At 43.6% G+C, this 14,988-nt stretch overlaps 1 protein-coding gene across 5 annotated transcripts in view; it reads left to right on the top strand.

The window, feature by feature from the left end:
- LOC138472431 (chemokine-like protein TAFA-2) overlaps nt 1-14,988 on the top strand; it is a 650,691-nt gene that overhangs the window by 388,544 nt on the left and 247,159 nt on the right. The gene's annotated exons all lie outside the window — the stretch shown is intronic.

Here is a 14,988-nt window from a genome sequence, read left to right as displayed (position 1 = left end):
CTTGCCTGCACAATATCCTCGACCTCCAAGTTCAATCTCTTTCTATGCAAAGAGAAATTCAAGATTATTACGCCTTGCCAGATAAAGGCCTCTCAACAGAAGGGTGACTGTCTCAGTGTGGTAGACCTTTAGGATTCATACATGAATATTCTGATCTGGAGTACCCATTGAAAATATCTGCAGTTCTCTGTGGGAACGGAATACTTCCCATATCGTGTGCTTCAGTTTGCTCTCAGCTCGGCAACGTGTGTCTTTACGAAGATGATGTTGGTCATCTCAGCATTCCTCTGACTGCAGGGGGTTGATGTATAGCCGTACTTGGACGATTGGCTCCTGTGCAGTCCTTGCCCACAGACCACTATGGGCAATTTTCAGTCACTCCTTCAGCTCCTGTTTCATCTTGGGCTGTTGGTGAACTGGCAGAAATCGACGATGATGGCCGTTCAAGACCTGATCTTTCTGGGTTTCTGTCGGCATACCGTCAGTACTAGAGTGTTCCTGACAGAGGACAGGATTGCAGACTTTTTAACCACGTGCCAGCTCTTCCTGCAGTCTTCCCACATGTTGGCCTGGTGGTTCAGAGCCTCCTGTGCCTCATGGCCTCTTGCGTGTTAGTTCTACCTCTTGAACGCCTGAAAATGAGGCGCGCTCAGCTTTCTCTTTGGAGCTGCTGGTGCCAGGCTACGGATCCGGATTCCAAGTTGATTCCAGCCCCTTCCTGCATGATGGGGGATCTTCAATGGTGGTCATCCACCAGCAACCTTTCAGTGGGGATCTCCTTCCAGGAGCCCTGCCCACAAGCAACAGTTACTACAGACTCCTCCCTTCTGGGGTGGGGAGTGACATTCCGTCACCTCGAGGTGTATGATTTGTGGATGCTGCAGGACAGGCATTTCCATATCAATTACCTGGAGCTCCTGACAGTTTTTCTGGCGCTCAAGACTCAACCCTCTATCACCAAAAGTGTGGTTTGAATTTGCACGAACAATTCCTTAGTAATGTTCTACATCAACTAACAGGGGGGCATCAAGTCTCCCCTCTAGGTGGACCTTGCAATTCAAATTTGGAATTGGGATATCCAACAAAATGTCTGGCTTCAAGCTGTGCACATTCCGGATCCCATCAATGTGGCTGCTGACTCCCTCAGCCGCCATTCTGCAGCAAATTACAAGTGGGAGATGAACACTGATGTTCTCACCAAGATCTTCCAATAATGGGCTACTCCAGAGGTGTACCTCTTTGTGACATCATGGAACAGGAAGCTTCCTCTCTATGCTTCCAGGGAAAGGCTTGGAGTGTCTTCCTTGGGGGACGCTCTCGAGATCCCGTGAGACAACATGAAAGCTTATGCTTTCCCTCCTTTGCCACTGATTCATCGGTCACTCTGGAAACTCCGGAGTGCATTGAACTGCACTTTTAGTGCAACCTAACAATAATGTCCCTTTAATAAAGTTTTTTCAGTGAATATATATATTTTTCCTTTTCCCTAACAGCAGCTATGAACTACAAATTCCCTTGATTATATCCTAGGTTATTATTTTGTGGTCCTCATACCCACCTTTATTGGGAAAAACAGCGACAACCATAAATGCTTCCCTGCCCTCCTAGACACCCACCAAGTGACCTCCTCATGTGTGCCTGCTCACCCCACTACCCTGGTAGTCCCCTCTCCTACCCTGTCATTGGCCATTCCCACCTCAGCACTCACTGTTTCTGTGACGCAGTTTGCTCAGAAATGTTGGCTATTTGTGGCTATTCTGTCTGATAGCCGTGGTTACAGAAAAGAGTTGTGTTGCAAACTTAATCCCTACACATTCTCCAACTCCCAAACTTAACTTGGTGTCCTCTTACCTCGCCCCACTCTACCCTAAAGGCATTTCCCTGATTTTTTACTGTGAAATGGCATGTTCCAGCTTTTTCATTTTCATTTAACCGAGATTATAGATGTCGGCTATTTCATTTTGTTGGGTGTCCTGACCCACGTTCGAGCTATCATGCTGCAACATTTGGTGCTGTGGGCTTAGAAAATCCAAGATGGCCAAAAAGCCCACATGCACGCCAGAATAGGAAAACTGTGCAGTACTGGCATGGAAAACATCATGATGGCCAGAACTTCCCAGAAAAGGCACAGGCAAATGCATGAAGAATAGGCTGCCACCCATTTTTGCCTAGGTTGTGAGCACAGGAGGGCACTGCCTAAAACCACCATTGGGCTACCCACACAGTAGCCTGAAACCATTGGGAATGACAATGCTAATTGCCAAAAGCAACCTAGAACTGTGGGGAATTCATTTTCTTAAATCCCAAAAATGGTTGCATTACCAGTACTCGCCACTATCAGAAAGCTGGCGTTTTAAAACCACCAGACTTTTGTGTAAAACTGAGCAAATGAAACAAAACCAGACCAAGGAAAGACTTGCTAAGAGGTGGATACAATGTAAAACTATACTCTGAAATGACTTGAAGGAAGTAATTATTTAATGTGTATGTAAAAATCGTAATAGACTTAAACTGGGGGACAAAAAGTGACATTTAGCTGAAACCTGGCTTAATGAAACTGAATTCTGCCTGACATCTACCCCCACAGGAGTTAAAACCTGCTCAGCCACTCTTCCCCTTGCCAAAAGGAGTTGTCACCTCTCTGATTAGATTAGGGGTGGAGCAGCTACAGGGAGTTGAACAAAGGCCTGGCCTGGGCCCAGGCAGATGGTTTATTGGGGGGATCGTAAATGGCTTCCTTTTGAACAAAGCCCTTCCTTGACTCAGGCAGAAGTTATATTGGGGGCATCGTAAAAGTGGCTTCCTCTTGGCAGAAACGGGGAGGGGCAGCCCCCTCTGAGCACAGGCTGAGCTTAAAGAAAGTGGATAGACTGGTTTCTCCACCATGTGACCTGGGAAGACACACCCCTGTTGGCCAGAATATGATTTTAAGAAAGATGTATAACTCATGGTGCGGACTTGTCAAAATACTCTAAATGATACCATAATTCTTGTGATTTTTTCTGCCCACATTTTAAGAGGTTTTAGGACCTGGTGGTATGATCTGGGGGGTTGCTAGCGGAAAATAGGGTTTCACTCCAAATGTCTGCATGTTAAAAATCTGACACTTCATCAATTAATGTCCACACTCCTTGCGCACATGTGTGTAAATTTGGGTAAATGTCCGATATTGCAAAACCAGTTAAAAAGTGCAAAATGTTGCCATTTCTGAATGCAAGCCCCCAGGAAGAGCAGAGTTTGAACAGAGTATACCTCATGTGATATGTGATGGGTGCATGTAATTTTAAACAACTGTGTATCTGTGCAATATGTATTTCAATCAAATATAGATTTGTGGGCAAACTGACCAGGGGAGGATCCTCTGACCCATAAAACCTACAGCATCACTCTGACTCACATTTCCTTCCCCCAATCATGGGAGAGGGGAGAATTGGGTCAATGACAAGTAGAGAGGGGCAGGCTTAGCTAGGCCCAGGCACACACCCATTTTCAAAACACATAAAAAGAGACTGCTGGGACAGGTAGAGACATTCAATTCCATTTGCTGCTGAGCATGCTGACCGACGACTTCACATCCAGAGATCCAGACTTCAAATCCATCAATCTCCAAAGACCAGAACTTTACTTTAGAACTTAAAGCAAGGGCCTAAACCCACAAACTGAGAACTCTTCTCAGCAGGCCTCAGCATCCTAAAAATCATTTGCAGACTATTCACAGCCGGGCTGAGCTGTTGATTCTGGCCTGAAACCCTGCGCCAGAAAGATCCAGAAGCAGTGCTGTACCCAAAGAAAGCAGAGCAGTATCCAGAACCAGAGGCCAGAGATCCAGAGTGACCCAGACCGCTGTTAGCAGAACCAGAGAGCTGACCCAGATCACTGTGAAGTGCCGAGACCAGAACCCGAGTCCAGTCCAAAACCTGACCAGATCCGTGGCGAGGCCTATTTCAAAAATATATTGTGAGTACCTAGCCGAACTGTGCAGAACCAATCCCTTAGTTAAAATAATCTAATCCTAACTATTTTATCTAACCAGAACTGCCTCCTAGAAGTTGTCACTTGTCATTTTGTAAAGCTGCACCACTGTCACTTGTCAATTCTGAAGCTGCAAGCTGTCACCTGTCATTTTGAGTTTACTTTAAATCCGAAAAACAACCTTTATTTAATCGTCCGTATCTCTGGAACCGTTTGGGCTAGGAACTGGTTTAACTTTCCTCTGAAAGCTTAGAATCTTACCTTTCCAACAAGCCTAGAACCTACTCCTTATACTTTTTCCGCAATCAAGATTCACGCACTCGCAAATTTTGCCGCGATTTGCGATTTGGCCCGATTTCTTTACTTGTAAAAAGATAGCTGCTTTTGCCTGAACTGCTAAAATTCGTTTGCATCTTAAGAACCATCCCTGAATCATTGCTAAAGTGAGCCTGAACTTATCCCAAGTAGCTACCACTCCCCCTGAACCTCCTAAAGGGAATTAAAACCATTTTCAGCATATTTCTCACTTCATTGCCATCACCTTTTAAAAGCATTTTGGGCCTGTGTTTTAAAACTCCTACCGGTTTTCTCTAAGCTTGCTGGGGGGGAACTGGATTTCGTATTGTATTCGATTGCATTCCTGAGAACTGTGTGCTTCTCTTTCCATCTCCTTCCATTTCTTACATTGCATAGAGGAGGGGGGTGAATTGCCAGAGAAAAAGTGATTATTTTATCTTTTGCTAAAATCATATCAAGTATTTCTGTACTGCATTTTATTCCTCATTGCTTTTCCCTTGAAATCATAAAAGTAGTTTTGCTACTTTATCCATCCTATACTAACTCCTCATTGATTGTAAAGAAGTGTGCTAGTGCCAGATTACCCATTGTTGATCAACATCATATGTCTAAGTGTACTATCAGATATTAATTTATTATAAAGTGTGATATATATATATGTTGTTTAAATTCTCAAACCTTTTAAACTTGCAAAACAGAACTACTTCTTGGCTCAGTGGGGTCAGGGGGATTCCAAGAGAGGGGTGTTATATAGGGGTAGTCATCCAGAACTCTTGAACTGGACATAAAGATATATCAAAGATATATCAATAAGGGTTTCCATTCAGTATCCCAGACTAGGCATTGACTTAGCTGTAGTGTTGAATTGAATCCTCTTACAATTTATAAACACCCAGTTTCTTGTCAATTTACTCGAGATATAGCTATTTATTCTGGAAAAGCAGGGACACCCCCTTTTCCATCAAATACAAAAATAATATATATTGCACAGTATATACCCGAACGACAACAGCATCGCGAGTCAATGCTTTGTGCCCAAGTTGTTTTCAGACCTAATATGAATCTGTACAGTGGTTTTGGCTTTGCGGTCTGCCAATAATTTACCTTTTTTGTCCATGGGAAAGTCCTTAGAAGGGGCTGTGTTTATAATATTGGTAACATGTCAGGGGTGATCAAGAGATCTCTAATAAACTACTTAATGTATTAAAACATGTACTTATCTGAACAAAACATTACATTGGAGTGTTGTTGTTAATACAGAAACGTAATCATGCATACAAATAGGCAATGCCTCCACCATGCACCATAGAATCTGGTAATATTGGCCAGTAAAATGATACATTTAACATTATTATGGAATTAAGAGGGAATATAAATTGAGATTCGGCCGAAACTGCATTTTTTTGCTTTCTTAATAACCTTTTTATTTTTAAAAAAATATTTGCCCATCTTTACAGTCCAGGGGTGCCTATGACAAATTTTGGTGTTGGAACATTAATACAGATCCGTTGCATGAGTCAAAAGTTATTAGCAATTAATTTTTTGGTTTTCCTATGTAACTTTGTTTTACCTTAACTACAGGGTGGCGACTGCAGCCCTCTGATGTAAGTTTATGGAGCCCAGCAAATAATTAGCCGGTAATTTAAAAATAGGAGCTATTTAAAATACCATGTTTTTTCTGTTCTTATCCTACTCCTAGTTAATCCCTTTAACAGTTTGAGCACGTATGTAACATGTGTTGGGAGCTGGACATGGAACATGTTTGTATCTTCCTGTTCAAAGTCTGACCTTTGGATACATTCCTGAGCATATTTGCTTATGTTTTAAAGACTGACCTTCTCTCTTACAATGTGCTTCTTCTCTATTCATCAGTACATTGCTGCTCCACTCTGAGGCAGCAGTGGCATTCAGCGGACTGAAACAATACAAGTTATGTGGGATTAACTCCTGTAAAGACCTTCTTACTCCAGTTTAAAGGTGTAGCTTCAAAACATTCTTGTTTCTCTTTTTTTGATGCATTTAATTCACAGCCATCTTTTGCAAGTGACAAGACAGTGGCGCGTGTGTATGAATGCCCCATGGAGAGGCGAGGTGTATCTATGGATTGCAAAGAAAATAACCTAGTTTTTGTGTATCCTCACCAGAATAAATCTTTCACTTCAGTGTTGAGAGACAGATTAATAAGTCATCCATACCTTCTGCCCCACCCCCTGTTCAAAATTGCAAAGCCGAGAAAGGTTACTCACTAAGACAACTGTACCACGCTTATGCCAGGCAGGTACAGCAGGAGAAGGAAACCATCAAAGCTGAATATGGCCAACCAACGTTTTGACAATACATGTGCATGCATTAGATACGAAGCAAATATGCACTCATCATGAAGAACGTGAACACTAGGTAATACGTGCATTTATACAAGAAGAATATTAACATGGCATCCATAAGACATGAAGAATTCTAACATAAACAATGAATAAGCTGAATGCAACATGAACAAAACGAGAATAATCTAGAAACGCATCAGTAATGGAAACCACCACACGCTTCTAAGTAAAACGAAACACGTCAAAGCTTCACGAGAACTCAAAATGCTGTAATAACAAATATAGTTCTGTAAAGAGCTCAGACAGGGGCTGGTAACCACAGCCAAGTTTACCTTTAATTAAGGGAGGGTCAGAATGTTACTGGGAAAGCACAAGATAGCAATTCCAGGGACGCAAGAAGGATACTCACGGATAAATTAACGTTTTTATAAAAGTATAACCAACCTTTGTAAACCAGGTGTAGGACAATTATAATCTAAAAGACTACATGATGAATAACTCGAGTATCTACAGTGGTGAAAGAAACCATAACACTTACACCAACATTAGCTAAAATCCCAATAAATGCATGGTTAAATAATTCCAAATATGGTCATCACACGTGACCCATAATTATCTATTCACTGTCTATTCATTAGAAACAAACGCAGATAGGACAACTGCTATTCTCCCTACACATACACCCAAACACGAAACGCTGCACAAGGCCACATATAAAGGGATCACCCTGGATCTTGGCCTAGAAATGACGCATGGTATCTTCTTTAATCCCCAGCACTCCTGTCTGGCTCATGTCATGACAACCGAGCAGTTGTCCAAGGTTGGTCATTAGAAGCCGACCAATCATACCCCTGATGTTAGGCCAACCAATTTCTTATTGTAGAGATTTTGGGCCTTATTACAAGTATGGTGGTAGCCATGCCACCTGCAGCGGCAGGGCTACCCCCATACTGGGTTCCGGGTTCCTTGAATGGGGAAATACGGGCCATTCCGACCTTGGAGGACCCGATATTTCCCCATTCAAGGAACCCGGACCTGCCGGTAGAGCTGCCGGCGCCGTTAACCCCCTATCGCCTCATTACGAGGTCTGCTTGTGGGGCGTCCTTAGCGGGTCCCGTGAGTAGAGCAGGATGCCAACAAGGGGCCCGTCATTAATGTGCCCGTTAGCACAGCTCATAGTATGGCAGTCCAGGAACTACAGTACCGGCATGCTTACTGGTACCATAGTTCCCGGACCGCCATGCTTATTATGAGGCCCATCATGTGCATCTGAAAAAGACCTTCAGTCCTGTCTAATGCATTAGGATTTGCTGTTTGGGAATATCCTAAGACTTATTTACCGGACTAGAAAAGGGTAAGAAAAACATTTTTAATTACAGAATTTTGCATACAAATGCACAAATAGTGAATCAGAACAGGAAGACCCAAATATGCAAGTATGTAAAAGGCGCTATGTTCGTGCTGATTTACCAGCTTGCTACCCGTTTCAACCCACAGTTGTCTGTAGTAACGATTGTGACTTTTTTCGAATTTTTCCCTTGCCAGTGATTCACTTTTCCTAAAGTTGACCCTACTTGGGTAAAAACGTTAAAAAAAGATACATCATTTTTTGCTTTTAAAGGGTTATTTTTTTTCCACAGACATGCAGCTGGTTTTTAAAAGGTTTTCGTGAAAGAATCAGATCAATTTGTGAGTTCAAGATATGGTACAAGTAAATGTGCATGTGAAGTGTGTAATTCGTTGTGAATCATCATACATGTGCAATATGTGGGTGCAGTGCATATTGCTTATGCACCTACCACACCTTGCTTGTTTATTCGTTTGTTTATTCATTTAGTATGGCGCACAAAACCCAGAGGTAACAGGGCGCAACAGAGAGCAGGAAGGTAAGGTTACATAAAAACTTAGTTGCAGGATAAGGCACATATGAGACAGGAACATAGCATTACATTGCGTACATATAGTTAATAAATTGCTTACATATTTACATATGTAATGCTGTGCATAGCAGTCAGGTTTGAGCAAGGCAAGGACAGGTGAGAGGGCAGGGTTAGTCATGGGGATCATTGGACCGCAACAAGGTGAGGGTGTTTCTCCTGAAGCTATAGTAGGATTGGTCTGTCTTGTCGTTGAGTGGGAGGGCATTCCAGTGTTGGGCTGCCAAGACAGGGAAGCTACTGCCGCCGGTTTTCTTTTGCCTGAATTTGGGTACCTGTAGGCAGTAAGAGTTAATCGATCTAGTTGGGCAGGTGGAGGTTTTTTTCTTTATTCTGGATGTGAGATAGGGGGGAGCTGCGTTGTTTAAGCATTTGAAGGTGAGTGATGCCGTTTGGAGAGAGATGCGGTCAAAGATTTTGAGCCATTTGTGTTCTCTCCGTTTGTTGGAAATGTGTTCCTTGGAGGGTAGGTTAAGGGCTGTTCTGAGGGCATTATTTTGTAGCGTCTGTAGTTTGTTGGTTATGTATTTGTTGGCTCCTAGGTACATGGCATTACAATAGTCCAGTCTGGATAGTATTAGGGCATTGGCGATGATGATGTAGCTAGCTTGGGTGAAGAAGGCTCTACTTGCCCTGATGAGCTTGCATGTGTAGGCGGTAGAGGATGCTAGTGAGTTGACTTGTTTTTTTAGTGACCTGGTTGCATCAAGGTGAAAGCCTAGCATTTTCACTGTTTTGGCCACTGTGATGGTGTTGCCATCAATGTTGAAAGCCTTATAGTTGGGGCTGAGTTTTTTTAGATTGATGTTGGATCCGAGGAGCAGGATTTCGGTTTTCTCATCATTCAGGCATAAGACGTGTGTGGCCATCCATGCCCGATTGATGAGATATATTTTGTGTAACAAGGCCGTATCTGAGTCGAAGTTGCCCGAAAGGGGTATGAGGATCTGGGTGTCATCTGCATAATTAGTGTATGAGACACCTAGTCTGTCCAACTTGTCAAATAGGGGCTTGGTAAAGACGTTGTAGAGGGTAGGAGAGACGCAGGAGCCCTGGGGTACCCCGCAAGTTATTTTGATGGGGTCTGCTGAGGCTAGGGTGGAGAAGACCCTCATAGTTCGATTGTCCAAGAATGATTGGATCCAGGCTATGGCTTCTTTCGAGAAGTGGGCAGCTGAGGCTAGGTGTTCACACAGGACTGTGTGATCCACCAGGTCGAACGCTGCCAACAGGTCGAGAAGGAGTAGCATGGCGGTGTCCCCTTTGTCATTAATCTCATTGATCTGGGTTTTAAGATCAATTAGGGCTGTCTCAGTACCGTGCTGGGGTCTGATGCCTGATTGGCGGGTGCCTGATAGTTTCAGTTTCAAGATATTGCTGAATTTGCAGGTAAGCCACTCTGTCTATTATCTTCAGCAGGAACGGCACCGTGATGATAGGCCTGTAATTGGTGGGAATAGCAGGGTCTAGGGTTTGCTTCTTGAGGAGAGGCAGGACCCAAGATTCTTTCAGGTTGCTTGGTATGGTGTTGGAAGAGAAGGATGCGTTGATTAGCTTGTTTATAAAGGGGGATAGGTCCCTGGCAGCATCCTTGATTATCTGTGGAGGGTAGTTGTCGTCTTTACAGTTAGAAGGTTTAAGTGAGGCTATAACTTTTTCTGTTTCTGGGATAGATATTTTGGTGAACCTGAAGAGGTTCTGGCCTGGAGGGTTGGTTTTGGCGTGGTTGCTGGGAGGTGTTTCATTAGTGGTGAGGGAGTCTTTTTTATGTGAGATTTTAGTTTGGAGAGTTTTGATCTTATTAGTTAGGGCGTTTTGGACGCTGGTGCACCATACTTTGTCATTAATTATGTTGTCTGGTGGGGGTATGGGGGATTCTATTTCCCTTAGTATGGCAAATAGTTCTCTGGTGTTGGAACTGGATTTTTCAATTCTTTCATTGAAAATATTCTTTTTAGTGAGTAGGATTTCTTTTTTGTAGTTATTTGCAACAAGTTTAAGTTGTGATTTGTTCTCTTTTGTAGGGGAATTGCGCCATTGTGTTTCTAGTTTCCTTTTGTGCAATCTGAGTTCTTTCAGGTGGGGCGAACCAGGTGTTCAGGTGAGCTTGCTGTCTGCTCTTTTGCCGTTTAAGAGGGGCAATGATGTCTAGTCCTTTCTTTATGGCATTGTTGTACTTTTCTACTAGACACTCTGGATTTAGGTTGTCGGGTAGAGCATTGAGGGTTGGTAGTAGTAGTAGTGGTAGGAGGTTGTCAGGGGTTATGTTTTTTTTTGCTCTAGTGGGCAGTGGTAGTGCCATGAATTTTACTTTTTTGACTTCTTTATTGAGAGATAAAGTAAAGTCAATGAGGTGATGGTCTGTCCAGTGTTGGGGAGTGGTTCTGGTGATGACGGTGTTGCAGTTCAGGGTGGCGATCCAGTCCAAGGTCCTACCTTTATTATGGGCGGGGGTAAGCACTCTTTGGATTAGGCCGTGCTCATCTAGCATGTTAGCTATAGATTCTACTGGTTTGTCATCAGGGTCATTCAACCCAAGGTTTAGGTCCCCTAGCAATAATATTTGGGAGTTGTCTTTTATGTTGTTGGCTAGGAGGCTGGATAGGTCTGCTTCGAATGAGCCAATGGGGCCAGGTGGCCTATATATTAGATAAATGGTTAAGGTGTGGCAGTTGGAGATAGGCAATTTGGCTACTAGTAGCTCGCAGGATTTGAGGCTCCGGATATTGTGGTAGTGTTGGGTGTGTTCTGGATTGTTATAGGGATGAGTTTGGGTTGGGAGGGGTTGTAGCAGGGTGTTGTTTGGTTTGGACGGGTTTTAGTGTGTTGCGAGGTGGGTCTCTTGTTATGGTAGATGGGCTCGTAAAAGCAGGGTAGTCTGGCTCGAAGCCTGGTGTTTCTTTCTGTGGTTGAGCAAGGTGCATTTTCTGCAGGGTACATGGTTATGGCAGCAGTAAGGATGGCAAGGTGTAATAAAGATGTGAGGAGGTACGGTAGGGTGGCTGTTTGGTTCTTTCTAATGTGCATTGTACGAATTCGATTCGGGATCGGTGACAGTAGTGTGGTGCGACTATTGTATAGCGCGGCTATTTTGTCTGTAGCGACTAACGTCAGGTAAGGTCTAGTGGTTACTGTGGCAGCAGCAATAGGAGTCAGGCGCAGACTAGTATAAGGCAATATCAGGTAAGGCACAACAATTGGTATAATGCAGGCAGTGTCTTTGATTCAGAAGCCTAAAATGTAGGAGAATACAATGTGCTAGCATTTAGTACATTAGTATAGTAGCATGCAAGTGGTAATTCTAGCATGCTGTCCTTAGAATGTGCTAGCATCTAGATTCGATTTTGCCTCAGAGGCCTAAAAACCTTGGAGAATTCTCATTAGAAAGGGGTTCACCTGAATTCCGTAATCAGATGCAATTAGATAAAGGGGTTCACCTAAAAACATCAGGCTAAAAATGGCAAACAGACTCAGAAGTCACACTTAGGCTAAAAGTGGCAAACAGATGCATTAGACAACGGGGTCATCTAAAATCTAAGTTCATCTGCACAATGCGGTAGGCATGATATCAGGCTGTAAGTTTGTCATTGATAATAGGCTGGGATTTAGTAGCTGCAGAGGGCAGTTCAACTGTAGACCTTTGACGGGCTAGGTTACAGGTTAGATACAATTTAGTGTCAGGTAGCTGGTAGTTACAGCATTGGCAGTAGTGGCAGCAGTGGCTATTTCGGAGGAGGTGACACTTCAAGTCTTTTTGGGTTGGAAGGCTTATTGTGTAGGGAATGGCAAACACTGGGTAACGCTAGCATTTGGGGAGTGAATATGTTGCTTACCCTGTCAGCAGTGAGTAGGTCACGGCTCTTCATGCGGGTGTGAGTAGAATGAGGAACAGGGGTTCTGGCCTTGACCTCTGGCCATCCTCTGGACAGGCACGGACAGGTAGCTTGCCTTAATAGTCGGCCTTATTACAAAGGCCGGCTCGCGCCATCCGGTGTCGCAGCTTCAGTGATGTTGGCTCCGCTCGCCAATCTCTGTGCAGGGCTTGCACTCGCTGTTGCTAGGCAACAGGCGGAGTTAGGTGGCGGCGGCCATTTTCTATGATCCTCGTGTCGGGATCACATATGCTGCCGAAACAGTTGTTGTCTTGTGGGTCGGGCGCAAATCATTCGGCGGCAGCGGGGCTCTGATGGGCTACTTGCTGAGGGGAGCAGGCACAGACGTATATGCGCTTACCCATTCATTGGGAAGCGCGAGGCTTCACACGATGCAGTGGCCTCGGTGTGGAGGGGGCGGCCTCCAGCCCTCCCTTGATCCAGTGCTGCTGGGCGATCGGTGGCAAATAGAAATCTCTGTGAATTGGGCCATTGCTTTTAAGTCAAACTACTACTGGTTGTTAGTTTAGTTTGGTCAGTTCCATCGTTGCAATTGCAGCATTCACCAAGTAAAACATTTTAGTCTTTCTTTTTCAATTGTGCGGTATAGAAATTATTATAATTAGTTTCAAAAACGTGTATGCAACCTTTAAAAATTAAAGAAGTTGGTAACACTAAGTTCAATTTTCCACTGTATCATCTGCATGATACCACCTACTTTGCTCGCCTGCCCTTCAGCGCCCCATGCACTCCCCAAACTTAATAACTTTGTGTGTTCAAGGCAGGTCTATGTTCAGAAATGCAACAAAAGACCAGTCGATTACAGAAATCAACTGAGGTTTAGGAACTAGAGTGATTTGAAGGATGCTTTTCTGGGTGCACACACTTAGAAAGCTTGTGTAACTGCACAGGGACTGGATATCCGACTCGGGGCCCTGAGACCTCTTAGCATTAATTATTTACTGGATTAAAGTTAACCTCATATCCTGAGATTTACTTGAGAAACCTTCCTATATTTGGTTGTTTAACTCTTTCCTTGAATGAAGGCTGAGCCAATAAAATGGGCCTCACTGCTCTGCTGTTTGTTAGATAAAGTGTGTCATCAGAAAAATATCCCTGTGTGCTGGACCTGCACCATATTGATTCCAATGCACAAAGCTGACGACGGGTTGAGTCCAGAAAATTGCCGCTTATTAACGCTATTACACACCACCGGTAAGATGTTCGCACGCTGTGTGCTAAAGCACCTGCTGGCATTGGTTGATGAAAATAAGCTTCTTCACCCATTGCAAACCAGTTTTCGTGCAGGGGCCAAAACCAACCTAAATGTGCGAGTGGTTGATCGGCTAATTAACCAAGCTAAAGGTAAAGCTAATCCACCTTTTATATATAGCATACGTGGATTTTAAATCTGCTTTTGATTTAGTCAATCGAGAACATCTGTGTGCGAAAATACAAAAGTGGGGAGGCCCAGGCTGGTAACTTGAAATTGGAAAAGATCTTCATGATAATACCACTGCTATGATCAGACTGGGTACTGGAAATCATTTATTGGGCAAGATCGGTATAAACGGTGGTGTGAAACAGGGGTGCGTGTTGGGCCCCCTACTTTTTAATCTATACCTTGCCAATCTTATCTGACACCTAGAAGCATTGGCCATTTTGGCCCCAAAGTTTGATCAAGAGCGTATTATAGTGATTCTATATGCGGATGACTTGGTGCTCTTTAGCCACATGTTAATGGGCATAAAAACATTATTGGAAACCCTAGTAAAAAGGTAATGCTAGCAACTCACAAAAGAATTCATAGGGCGCAGATGGATCTAAGCATTGGCCAGATTCAGTATGACACCTTTTATAATACCTGGGCTTACATCTTATATGCCAGCTATGAAAATATCATAAATACTAAGCTCACTAAGGCTAGGCAATTGACTTACCTGCTTCTCTAAAGGAAATGCAGGTTATTCGCTGCACGTTACTCTAATGTATATAAGCAGTGGTTTTGCCAACCATCTTGTACAGCCTAGAAGGTTTAGAGTTTTACAATCTGGAGTGGCTAAAACAAGTTGAGGGCCTTTTTTGCAGGAGTATGCTGAGCTTGCCTTCCGCAAAGTACTCTGATAATAACCCAAGCTCCAAGTGTAGATATTCTATCACTTAAAGCAATGTCACTGAAGCGTAAAGGTGAACTGTTTATTCTTATGCAGATAGCGACCAGAGTTTCCTTGATGGATCGGATGGCTGGTCATTTCCAGGCTGGGAATTTGGGAAATGATAAACCTTTGGAAACAGTAAATCGGCTTTTCTCAAATAAAAATTGGCAACCTGACTTCTCATGCAAACGACTTACATAAAACTAAAAAAGGTCTTCTCGCGTAAGGTGAGTCAATCGGACTGGTTGTGTAATTACAACCACCTGGGCACTCTGTATGGGTATGCCCAGGTCTTTCAAGTGGTACACCGTTTTATGCGACCAGAACCATATATCTTGATATTCCCGAACCCAAAGTAAGAATGCCTTCTTACTCGGATTAACCAGCTCCCGGTATGGTCATCTACCAGCGGCCAACTAAAATTGAGTCC

This window comes from Ambystoma mexicanum, chromosome 8, assembly GCF_040938575.1.
Source record: "Ambystoma mexicanum isolate Mex_15411 chromosome 8, UKY_AmexF1_1, whole genome shotgun sequence".
In the NCBI taxonomy this organism is placed as follows: Eukaryota; Metazoa; Chordata; class Amphibia; order Caudata; family Ambystomatidae; genus Ambystoma; species Ambystoma mexicanum.
The sequence above is the reverse complement of the archived record's forward strand: the minus strand, read 5'-3'. Positions and strand labels throughout refer to the sequence as shown.